This window comes from Euphorbia lathyris, chromosome 7 (genome assembly GCF_963576675.1).
Source record: "Euphorbia lathyris chromosome 7, ddEupLath1.1, whole genome shotgun sequence".
In the NCBI taxonomy this organism is placed as follows: Eukaryota; Viridiplantae; Streptophyta; class Magnoliopsida; order Malpighiales; family Euphorbiaceae; genus Euphorbia; species Euphorbia lathyris.
This window is the reverse complement of record NC_088916.1, coordinates 6,409,271-6,422,818: the sequence shown is the minus strand read 5'-3', so window position 1 is coordinate 6,422,818 and position 13,548 is coordinate 6,409,271.

The window sequence follows — 13,548 nt, the reverse complement described above, 5'->3', positions numbered from 1 at the left end:
TATCTGGAGAACCAGGATGTAGGTGGACCCACGACAGGGACTATTCCCTCACTGAATCGTCAACGCCTATGTTGGACCCGGTGCTTACCGTGATTCGTCATTTTTTCTCTCTCAACCTGTGGATTCAACAATCGTTAATCCGGAGCTCGCTAGTAATCTACCAATGAACCGAAGGTTATTTTCCGATATACCAGAGGGAAGTCACAGGAATGATCAAGCTCCCTTGAGGAACACAACAAACCCAGGGATCACTATTGGCGGACCTCGAGCTCCTCCAGTACAAACCGAAACGTTGGCGGATCAAAATAACACGGTATTGGATCAACCAGAAGGCGGACGTGATGGTCACAGGCATAAGAGACGAACCAGGTCACATAGGAAGGGACGATCCAAATCCCGTTCTCACCACAGACGTCGAACTAGATCCTCCCGACGTGGAGGTTCGCCCCCACCACCCGAGTGAAGGGAGGACGAATGTCGAGCTGGGTCACCTCACCAGGTCATGCAACACCCGCCACCAAATCGAGGAGACGGTAGACGGTCTCCACCAAGAGGGCGTGGCAGCGGCGAAAGAAGGTCACCATCAGAACCTTCATCAGACTCTAGCTCCTCTTCCTCACAGCGAAGCAGGTCTCATAGCAGGAGACGCCCAAGAAGGAACCAAGGTTCTATAGCGGATCAGATCAGGGTAGAAATACGTAGACAGAATGAGGAGAATGCAAGGCACAATCCGTTCGCCAACCGAGAATCGCCCTTCACTGCGTGGATTGAAGCAGAGGAAACTGATAGGTAGTTTAAGATCCCGAACATACCAGCCTACTCCGGTGAGGATAATCCTGAAGCTCATGCAAGGAAGTATCGCATGTTGCTTGGGCTTAACCGTGCAAGTGAAGCTGTGTTGTGCCGGATGTTTATCACCACGCTGAAAGGTCCAGCTTATGATTGGTTCCAATCTCTCCCCCCGGGATCAATAGATAGCTGGGATCAATTGAGCAGGGAGTTTTGCGCAAAGTTTGCAGGATGCATCCCGCCAGTGATTAAATCGCGAAAGCTCTTTGAGCTAAAGCAAAAAGAAAATGAGTCTCTTCGGGAGTATGTCGACAACTTCAATAAGTTGTGCATCCGTGTGGTGGATGTGGATCTTGTTGAAACACCTTTCCACATGATTTTGATTTGACAAAATTATTTAAGTTAATCTCATGATTAAGACAATTAAATTTAAGTGCTTTGATTTAATTGTACTAATATATTTGTTCAATGTTGAGTATATTGACTAACGAGAACAGGAACTGAAAGTTCACAAAACAAAGTCAGCATAAAGGAAGTACACAGCACAAGTTGAGTAGAACACAACTCAGCATCATAAAAGAAAAGTCTTCTTCAGAACAAACGCTTGAAGGCGAAGCCGACCAAAAAAGCTGAGTAGAACGTAACTCACCCCCGTCAAATGAGATCTTAAAGGCAACGTCAATCAAGTCAAGCTGAGTGTTCGTCAGGACAGCGCCAATGATCCGTTGACTAGAAGACAAAGTCCGAAAAAGGTCTGCACTAATTCAGAAGCCTCGGAAATGTGATCAAAGACCTTTTCGAGACGTATGGATCACCTGGCATTTGGCAAGAAGACAAATCTGGCGCTAGAAGACGAACCTGGCGCAAGAAGACGAAACTGGCAAGCCTGACGCCTGCTAAATTCAGACGACAGGATTGGCCTGCAATTCTGAATGCTGACCTATCAATGACGAAAGAAGACCGTTTGAATTCAACGGATATGTCCGAATTCAAATCATTGGAGCTTCAGAAATTGCTATAAAAGGACAAGTTCATCACTTGGATCCTTTGCCGAATTACAAAAAGAAAAAAAAACAAGCAAGATCTTCACTAAGTTAAAAGATCCAAAAGAGAAGCTGTCTGATTAGAAAAAGCAAGTTCTTACACCCAAATCCAATCTCTGTGTAAAAGTCTAGAGTGAATTTGTATTCATCTAAAGTGTTCTTCGATTAGTGAGAACAATCTTGTATCAATTGTAAAGGTTGAGAGAGTGAAGCTGAGTACTCGGTTTTAGTGCTCAGCGGTAGAGAAAATTTGAGTGTTCGGTTATAGCGCTCAGTAGGATTGAGTAGACGAATAGAGGACGGTACTCTTGCATACTCAATTGCTTTGTAAACGGTTTGTGCTCTACCTTTAAAGAGCTCAGTAGTGGATTGAAAAAGCCCGGAAGGATTCTGGGGACTGGACGTAGGCGGTGAGGCCGAACCAGGATAAGACTGCTGAGTAATCTCTAACCCTTTCTCTTGATATATATGTATGTGTTGCCTGCTTAAATTACTCAGTATATAATTTGTTTAAGCCGACGCTGAGTAATCAGAGTGCTGTGTTGGAAGCTGACCTAAAGTGTTATTTCCCAACTCGCAGATTGAAACAGCTATAGTCAGTGTCTGATTAAAGCTATCTCACACTTCACTCAGCCTTGCTGACCTAAAGCTGAGTTAAATTATCAAACATTTAATTAAGTCAGCATTATTAAGCGAAAAAGGTATATTAGTTCCTACCCCCCCCCCCCTTGGAACTAATCATATTAAGTTACACGGGACCAACAGATCTCTCCATGGTAGTTGAAGCATTAGTAAAAAATACAACTTGTAGGAGCTTGCAGGTGGATCTAATAAAAAACAAACCAAAAACTATGGCAGAGCTGATGGAAAGGTGTAAGGATTTCATGGAAGTAGATGATATCCGAAGAGAGTCGGTGTCTCCACCAAAAAGAGGGAAAGGCGAATCCCGGAGGCGGGATAAGGAAAAAGAAAAGCTCCCAGACTCATCCTCCCGAAATAGGCGGAGAGGCTATAGGAACAAATCAGCATATATGCCATTGTTTACGCCGTTAAACGCCTCCAAGAGTGAAATGCTAATGTGGATAGAGAACAACCAACACAAACGGAGCATTTCATACCCTGAACCAAAAGGGGGAGAGTACACCAATACGGGGAGAAACCCCAAGAATTATTGCAAGTATCATAGGAGGAATGGCCACGAAATAGATGCATGTTGGGAACTGGCTAGGGAAATTGAAAGGCTTATTGAGAGAGGAAAACTGGACAGGTTCGTCCAGAATGACAAGAAAGGAGATGGCAATAAACCAATAGATGAGCTGAAGAAGAAGGCTAAGGGGGTCATTAATGTCATCGCCGGTGGACCAGGCTACCAACCTATGGTAAAGAAGGCAAAAACTACTGCTCTCGACAGGGCATCACTCAATCGCCCCTTTGCAGATGTTGGTCCAGAGATCCCTCCTCACGCAGATGCTCTCGTCATCACCATGATGGTGGAAGGATGGGAAATGAAGAGAGTGATGATAGACACTGGCAGTTCGTGCAATGTCATCACTAGGGGAGCATTCGCCAAGCTCAAGGTTGATCCTATCCAAGTGGAGACCACCATCGTAGATATCCTGGGAGTAACAGGTCACACAATCCAGACAAAGGGACAAGTGACGGTGGAATGCGAATTAGCAGATGGAGATCAGGTGTGGATGGTAGATCTGGAGTTCTCCATCATGGATGGTCAGTTGGCATACAATATCATCTTAGGGCGGCCTTTTATCTCAGAGGTGGCGGCTCTCATATCGATACGCCATTTGACGATGTATATCCCTACTGCCAAGGGAGGAGTGATGATTAAGGGGAACCAGAAGGTTGCTCAAGAGACATATTCGGCATCCTTATCGATTCGCCCGTAGTCTAAAGATGATGAGGAGGATGAGCTTGTTACGGCGGCCCTTGGAGATACAGAAATGTTCCTCATGGCGGATGGAAAGCAGGTGTGGATCGCCAGAGGGCTAAAAGAAGAGGTTAGGAAGGATGTTACGAAGGTTCTTCTCGAATCAGAAGATGTGTTTGCATGGAAAGATGAGATCCTCACAGGGGTCAGTCTAGAGGTGATCACTCATAAACTCAATATCGCCAAGGATGCGGTCCCGATAGCCCAAAACCGAAGGAATCATGGTCCAGAGAGACAGAAAGTGATCGAGGAAGAGATATCCAAATTAAGGAAGGCAGACGCCATCGAGGAAGTTATTTATACGCAATGGCTGGCAAATGTGGTCCTAGTTAAAAAGGGAGGCGAATCATACCGCATGTGTATCGATTTCACGGACCTTAACAAAGCTTGTCCCAAAGACCACTACCCTTTGCCTTGCATTGATATCCTAATTGATGGAACTGCATGGCACGCAATGTATTCCTTCACAGATGTGAAATCGAGATATCATCAGATCCCGATGGAACCGTCGGACAGGATCAAGACTTCCTTCGTAACTCACCAGGTGACCTACTACTTTAAAGTCATGCCATTCGGACTCAAAAATGCTGGAGCAACTTATCAGCGGATGATGAATAAAATACTCGAAGGGAGAAAAGGTGACAACTTCTTAGTTTATGTGGATGACATGATCATTAAGAGCACCACCATGGAGAGGCATGCAGAGGACATAAGGGAGGTCTTAGGGGTCCTTCGCCATCACAACATTAAACTGAATCCTGAGAAGTGTACCTTTGGAGCAACTTATGGAAAATTCCTGGGATATATGATCAGCTAGGAAGGAGTAGGTCCTAACCCAGATAAAATCAAAGCAGTACTGGACATGAAGGCGCCGCAAAATGTCAGAGAAGTGCAACGTCTTAACAGGCGTATCATAGCACTTGGCAGGTTCATTTCGTGCTCTACTCGTAGATGCCAACCCTTCTATGAAGTGATCAAAAAACAGAAAACATTCGAGTGGAATGAGGATTGCAAGCAAGCCTTCGAAGGGATCAAATGCTTCCTCTCAGAACCGCCTCTGATGAGCAGACCTTTGGAAGGTGAGAATCTGTATATGTATGTTTCTATTACTGATAAAGCAGTTTGCATAGTCATAATAAGGGAAGAAGATGGCCAACAATATCCGATCTACTATGTAAGCAAAGTCCTAAAAGATGTGAAAACTCGGTATTCAAGATTGGATAAGATGGCTTTGGCTATGGTCACCACTTCGATTCGCCTCAGACCTTATTTTCAAGCACACACAGTCATTGTTTGCACCAACATACCCATGAGGAAAGTGCTACAAAGGCCAGAAACTTCAGGGAGGTTGATGGAGTGGGCAATCCGCCTGGGCGAATTCGACGTTCGCTATGAAGGCAGATCCGCCTTGAAGAGCCAAGTCTTGGCAGACTTTGTGAACGAATTCACGGAGGAAGGCATGAATCTCCCTAAACCAAAAGTAGAGGAATGGACCATGTACACTGATGGTGCTTCTTCAGCCGAAGGTGCAGGGATAGGTGATGCGCCTCCCGTAAAGGAGACTCACTAAGGGATAAGTGTACCCCGTCGTTATCAAGTAATAAAATTCTGGAAAGTCCAGGTATCGAATCCACAGGAATTATTTACCACAAGTATCGAGCTACTTGGTCTCAGGTGTTATCTAGGCTTTGTGGGTTTTGAGTTTGTTTGTTTAAGTTAATCTACTCCTAGGTTGAATTACGCTACTCCTAGCTAGATTATACTAATTCTAACTGAGTTATTCTGCGCCTAATTAAGTTAAACTACTCCTAATTAAGTTATACTACTCCTAGGTGATCTTTCAATAATGCAATTACCCGAAGGAACATGGTATGAACGATAATAATGAAGTTAGGTTGTTAGGTCTATTGATTAAAAACCTAATCTAAGTCACTTGTATTCAAGGCGATTAACCCTACTTACCCTCCTGAAGTTCCTAGTGCGTGATTTCCTTGTAAGGCCGAAACTAGGTCTAAGGCTCAGCAATTTGGGCTTAATCAACTAAGAGGTCGTCAATCTCCTAGGCTCTGACTAGGTCAGATTCAGCTCACAATATGTGCCTACTAGATTTTGGGGCTTTTGAATGAGTTAAACCAATTGAATAAATCGTAAGACAAAGATTAAACAAATAAGCATAGAACAAAATAAGAGCTAAAATATTATTAAAGATGAAGAATAATATCACAGGATACAATTAGCCTAGGATTCATAGACTGTATCAAAGAGTACAAACAAGGAAAGGTAAAAGGAGATACGAAAATCCCTTTCAAGGAACTTGTCTACTCTGCAGCCGGCTTCCTAGGTCTTAAGGACGGACCTTGAATATTCCTCGAAGAACAGCTTTGAAGGAGCTTCAATGGAGGTTGAAGAAGATGGAGGAGATGGAGAGGAATTTCAAGGGGAAAGCTAAAGTAATTTACAATTAATGAAATATGTCTAATTTACATTGGAAAAATCCTATTTATAGGCGCGGCTCGGGCCCTTTTCTTGACCTATTTCGTGTCCTTATGCAGGTCAGAAGTCGTGGGGCCGGTCGTGGAGTCGTGGGGGCGGAATTGGTCTTTTTGACCAATTCCCGCAGGTCTGCTCGCCGAGCAGGGCGAGCTGCTCGGCGAGCAGGCACTGCTCGTCCCAAGCAGGCTCCCTACTCGCCCGAGCAGGCCTCTGAGGGCCTGCTCGGCGAGCTGGCCTACGAAGGCCAGTTCGTCGAGCAGTCTTGCCCGGCACGCCTCTGCGCGGCCGCTGAATGCCAAAAGTGTGTTTTTCGCCCGAACTTATCCCTGCGCATTTCACAAAAACTCCAGATAGCATTAATCCAAAGGCTAAATTGACCCGCCAATCGCTCATTTTGAGCAAACGCTTCGTTTGGTGCGACTTTTGACGGATCAATTAGCTTCAAAAGATAACGGAATTATAATATGCATGCTATTTTGGCCGTATTTGCCTAAATTGATCATAAAACGAGCCTAAACAACGAAAAGTAAATAAAACATTTCCAATTTCTAACTAACTCACACAAAAGCATTTAAATGCGAGAATTGCTCGCTTATTAACTAAATAACGCTAAAAACCGTCCTAAAACCGTACCCAAAGATAGGGGTTTTTGACCCCTATCAATAGGTATAGTGATCAAAGGGCCACATTACATAAAGTTACATTATGCTGCGAAGCTAGACTTTCCCGCAACAAATAATGCTGCAGAGTATGAGGCCTTAATATTGGGACTACGCCTATTGAAGGAGATTACACCAGAGAGGGTCGTGATCTATAGCGACTCCAAACTAATGGTCAACCAGGTGATCAAAAACTTTGAGGTGAAAGATGAAACTCTGGCCAAATATTTAGAGGAGGTCAAAAATCTATTAAACTACCTTGAGATCAAAGAAACCAAATGGGAGCTAGTCCATGTGCTTCAAGGATCAAACACAGAAGCGGACCACCTGGCTAAACTGGCTTCTAGCAAGGATCAGTGGGCGGACCTACAATGCCCATTCGAGGTGAAAACGAGGCCGCCATTCGCCCCAGAAAACGTAGTTCTTCTTACATCCACCGTGGGAGATTGGAGATCGTCGATCCGGCAGTATCTTATAGATGAAACTTTGCCTCAAGACAAAGAAAAAGCTCGGCGGACGGTAAGAAAGGCAGCATACTTCTCCATAATAAATGATTGCTTATACAGAAAGTCTTTTGGACAGCCTTGGTTGAAGTGTGTTACGACAGAAGAGGGACAACAGATCCTTAAAGAGTTACATAAAGGTGCTTGCGGAGCCCATGAAGCATCCGCCTCCATTTTGAAAAAATCCAAGTTGGCGGGATTTTATTAGCGCTCAGCGGAACTTGATGCTCAGAAGCTAGTAGAGTCCTGTCATAATTGCCAGGTTCATGCAAATGAATCTCACACGGCTAAACACCTACAAAAACCCATTGTTGAGGGACGACCTTTCGCCATTTGGGGTATCGACATTGTCGGTCCTTTTCCTCATACCAAGAGACAAAGAAAATATGTGGTTGTAGTTGTTGATCACTTTACCAAGTGGGTGGAAGCAGAAGCTGTCTCCTCCATAAATGCAGAGCGAATGGTCGAGTTTGTAAGGGAAAATATCGTCGAAAGATATGGAGTCCCTCACACAATTATCACCGACAATGGGACGCAGTTCAATTGTGCGGAGTTCAGAGCATTTTGCGAAAGTCAAGGCATTCGAAACAGGTTTGCCTCAGTGTATTACCCGCAATCCAATGGGATGACTGAAGTCACAAACCGAACAATCGTCAAAGGCATAAAAAAGAGATTGGGGGAGCATAAAAAAATGGGCGGACCAGCTGATGAATGTCCTATGGGAATACCGAACCACTCCTCGGACAGCAACAGGTGAATCTCCATTTGCCCTCTCCTATGGCGTAGAAGCTGTGATCCCCATAGAGATTCAGGTCCCTAGCGACAGAGTTCTATTCTATTGTGAGGACATGAATGATCAAAGGTTGAGGGAAGGTCTCAATCAGCTAGAGGCAAAAAGGGAAAAAGCGTATGCACGAATGGCTGCCTACAAACAACGGATTGCAGGCTATCATGACAGACACATCAAGCTCGTGGATCTAAACCTGGGAGACCTAGTGCTCCCAAAGGCGAACAAAATTCAATCCACGGAAGGCAAAGGAAAGTTGGGAATCACTTGGACGGGGCCATACAAGATAGTCACCAAAATTGGACCCGCCACTTTCAAGATCCAAGATATGAAGGGGAACACACTGCCACGGACGTGGAATATTCAGAACCTCCGCAAGTATTTCGCCAGAGAGTAAAATGTAACCAAGGTCTTGAGTACTCTTTTTCCGTTGGTAAGGTTTTATCCCATGTGGTTTTTCTTATTAAAGGTTTTAATGAGGCTCGCACATAAGACCAATTTGCTGTAATAAGGCGAATCGCCATTCAATAAAGAGAAATTTTCATCTTGTAAATTCTTTCTTAAGTATTTTCTTGTAGCAATATAAATATTCCAGATTCAAAAAGGGGAGGCAACAAAAGCATTCCCATGGTAGAATAATGCCATCATGGCATGACTACTGATGCGCCTCTCATAAAGGAGACTCACTAAGGGATAAGTGTACCCCGTCGTTATCAAGTAATAAATCTGGAAAGTCCAGGTATCGAATCCACAGGACTTTTTTACCACAAGTATCGAATTACTTGGTCTCAGGTGTTATCTAGGCTTTGTGGGTTTTGAGTTTGTTTGTTTAAGTTAATCTACTCCTAGGTTGAATTATGCTACTCCTAGCTAAGTTATACTGGTTCTAACTAAGTTATTCTATGCCTAATTAAGTTAAACTACTCCTAATTTAGTTATACTACTCCTAGGTGATCTTTCACTAATGCAATTACCCGAAGGAACATGGTATGAATGATAATAATGAAGTTAGGTTATTAGGTCTATTGATTAAAAACCTAATCTAAGTCACTTGTATTCAAGGCGATTAACCCTACTTACCCTCCTGAAGTTCCTAGTGCGTGATTCCCTTGTAAGGCCGAAACTAGGTCTAAGGCTCAGCAATTTGGGCTTAATCAACTAAGAGGTCGTCAATCTCCTAGGCTCTGACTAGGTCAGATTCAGCTCACAATATGTGCCTACTAGATTTTGGGGCTTTTGAATGAGTTAAACCAATTGAATAAAGCGTGAGACAAAGATTAAACAATAAGCATAGAACAAAATAAGAGCTAAAATATTATTAAAGATGAAGAATAATGTCACAGGATACAATTAGCCTAGGATTCATAGATTGTATCAAAGAGTACAAACAAAGAAAGGTAAAAGGAGATACGAAAATCCCTTTCAAGGAACCTGTCTACTCTGCAATCGGCTTCCTAGGTCTTAAGGACGGACCTTGAATATTCCTCGAAGAACAGCTTTGAAGGAGCTTCAATGGAGGTCGATGAAGATGGAGGAGATGGAGAGGAAATTCAAGGGGAAAGCTAAAGTAATTTACAATTAATGAAAGATCATAATTTACATTGGAAAAATCCTATTTATAGGCGTGGCTCGGGCCCTTTTGATGACCTATTTCGTGTCCTTATGTAGGTAGGAAGTCGTGGGGCCGGTCGTGGAGTCGTGGGGGCGGAATTGGTCTTTTTGACCAATTCCCGCAGGTCTGCTCGCCGAGCAGGGCGAGCTATTCGGCGAGCAGGCACTGCTCGTCGCGAGCAGGCTCCCTACTCGCCCGAGCAGGCCTTTGAGGGCCTGCTCGATGAGCTGGCCTACGAAGGCTAGCTCGCCGTGAGCAGGCATGTCCTGCTCGCCCGAGCAGGCCCCTGAGGGCCTGCTCAACGAGCTGGCATAGCCAGCTCGGCGAGCTGGCCTAAATAGGCCAGTTCGTCGAGCAGTCTTGCCCGGCACACCTCTACGCGGTCGCTGAATGCCGAAAGTGTGTTTTTTCGCACGAACTTATCCCTGCACATGCACAAAAACTCCAGATAGCATTAGTCCAAAGGCTAAATTGACCCGCCAATCGCTCATTTTGAGCAAACACTTCGTTTGGTGCGACTTTTGACGGATCAATTAGCTTCAAAAGATAACGGAATTATAATATGCATGCCATTTTGGTCGTATTTGCCTAAATTGATCATAAAACGAGCCTAAACAACGAAAAGTGAATAAAACATTTCTAATTTCTAACTAACTCACACTAAAGCATTTAAATGCGAGAATTGCTCGCTTATTAACTAAATAGCGCTAAAACCCGTCCTAAAACCGTACCCAAAGATAGGGGTTTTTGACCCCTATCAAACCTCCTCGCACTTAAAACTTTACTTGTCCCCAAGTAAACTAAAAAAAAACTAAACCTGCAATCACAAGCAAGCTAGAAAACCTCCCGGTTTGACTAGGTGCTTGACACAATTTCGAGCATCTGTAATTACATGCATTCGGAAATACAAAATAGAGACACGATATCCAAAAGCCGCATTTCAATTATCATAGGTCATATGTTTTAAGAAAAAGGACACATGTTCAATTAAACGAGCTTAAGGGGATCGCTAAGTAAAACACCTCACCATAGGTAGTTCACTCATTTCACACAATTTTGGTGGCTAAAGTGTTTACTCTCGGCTTATGTTCTTGCTTAGGATTACGTTGATTTTTCACGTTCATCCGAGTTCCTCTACTATGCTATATGACTCCGATGATATCAAAAACAGCCTCGAATTAGGGTTGTAATGTGGTTAGAGGGTTAAAGGTACAACAAGGGTTAATAGTTCTAGTGCTAGAAAAACAAAGTTCAAACGGTTTTAGCAAATATGAAGTGACTGAGCTTTTTATTCATTCATTATTCTCTTTTTAGGACGTTTTCTTGAGACGTTTTGATTTTAAGAACTGGGGAATGAAGTTCTCCCCTCTTTGTTCGTCTCTTTTCTTTTCTTTTCTTTTTCTGTTTTTTCTTTCTGTTTTTTTTTTCTTTTCGGATAGTGATGCTCATTCACTTCTTAGCCTTTTGGCTTGCTACTATGATGCCATAAACAAAGATAAAGCACTAGAAACGACAAAGGCTCGATGTGAGCTTTGCAAAAACTTAGGGTTAAGTAACAAACCAAGTGATGGTTTGCAAAAAAATTGGGTTAGAACGAAAGAAAAATCTATAAACTACAAAAATATAGGCTCAAAGGGGCTTCCTAGAGTGGATGAAAAAGAGAAAATAAGGTAAAGAAAAGGGTTAATTCTAATGAGGCTGATTTCATCGTCTACCATCTCAAATCATTGCATGTAGGTTCAACACAGTATTAGGTGCAAAATCTGTAATCTTTCCACAAGTCAAAGCATTCACACAAAAATGTCAAGAAAAAGAGCTTTTTGATGTTCGCTCTTGGGCTCAAATTCAACTCACAATTCTTTGGGTTTCAATTTTGTGTTTACTAGTTCTCCCCAAACTCAAGTTTAATATCACATGCCTTCAATTCTTAAGTTATCTACCTAAGTAATGATTTTAGCATTTCTTTAAAAGTAGGGTCTAAATGCAAACTTTAGCTCATGCTTTTACAGATATAAGGATTGTGTCCTACACCTAAACTAGTTGTCATGCAATCTTAGATTCGGTTCTCAGCCCTCAAGGACAAATAACGAAGTTTAGATTCGAAGGAGGTTCACGGTTTTAGGTCCTAAACATGCAAAACATAAATAAAATCCGAAAAACGCAAAACTAAACTAGACACGACGCAACAAAAATTTAAAAAATTATACAAATTTTTGTAAGTTTGTCTACCCCTCCTCCTCACACTAAAAATATGCAATAAGTTCCAACATTGCATCACAAACATGAAGAACAAGTGTAAAAAGTTAGGGTGGAGAAGACAACTTACTGATCGGCCGGAGGGTAAGTAATTGTCTGCAGGCGCAGAACTTGTACGTCCGAATTATCTTTGCCAAGATAAATCTTAAGACGGTGCCCGTTTACTTTCTGGGTGGTCCCATCCTTCCCCTCGATTTTGACCATTCCGGAGGGGTGCGCGTTGATGACTGAGAATGGCCCATACCATCTACTTTTGAGTTTGCCAGGGAAGAATCTCAATCGGGAGTTGTATAAAAGTACTTGATCGCCTATTTGAAAGGTTTTCTTTTGTACTTTCCTATCATGCACCCTTTTGGTCCGCTCTTTGTATAGCTTGGCGTTCTCATAGGAATTGTACCGGAGCTCATCCAGTTTGTGCAGCTGAGTTAACCGTAGTTCACCTGAAAGCTTAGGGTCAAAATTTAGATATTTCAATGCCCAGTATGCCTTATGTTCTAATTCAACAGGCAGGTGACAAGATTTACCGAAAACTAAACGATAGGGGGGACATTCCTATGGGAGTCTTAAAAGTTGTTCGGTATGCCCAAAGGGCATCATCCAGTTTAAGGCTCCAGTCTTTTCTAGCATTCCCTACTGTTTTCTCAAGAATGCGTTTTAGCTCTCTATTTGACACTTCTACCTGACCGCTCGTTTGAGGGTGGTAGGGTGTTGCAACCCTATTAGCTACGCCATACTTTTGGAGCAACATGTCAAATTGTCTATTGCAGAAATGGGACCCCCCCCCCATCACTGATAATGGTCCGGGGGGTGCCGAATCTGGTAAAAATATTCTTCTTCAAAAATCTCATCACCATTCGAGCATCATTTGTGGGTAGAGCTTCTGCTTCTACCCATTTGGAAACATAGTCAACCGCCACAAGAATGTATTGGTTATTGTGGGACATGGGGAAGGGTCCCATGAAATCTATGCCCCAAACATCAAATAGCTCACACACGAGTATGCCCTGTTGAAGCATCTCATTCCTCCTAGAGATATTCCCTACTCTCTGACATGCATCACAATATTTAATATAGTTATTTACATCTTTATGCATTTGTGGCCACCAAAACCCACTTTGGAGGATTTTTGCCACTGTCCTATCTGGCCCGAAGTGGCCACCTGGTTCCCTAGAATGACACATATTAATCACTGAATCTACCTCCTCTTCAGGTATACATCTCCTAATTATGCCATCAGTGCAGAATCGAAACAGATATGGTTCTTCCCAAAAATATTGTTTGTTCTCAAACATAAACTTACATTTTTTGCTTGCATCTAAATCAGGGGGAAGAATGTTACCGACTTTGTAGTTCGCGATATCTGCAAACCAGGGGAGAGATCGTACCGCATATAATGTTTCGTCCGGGAATACCTCCTTGATTGCCTCATGTTCTAAGGCTTGCTGATCTGACTCTAACATG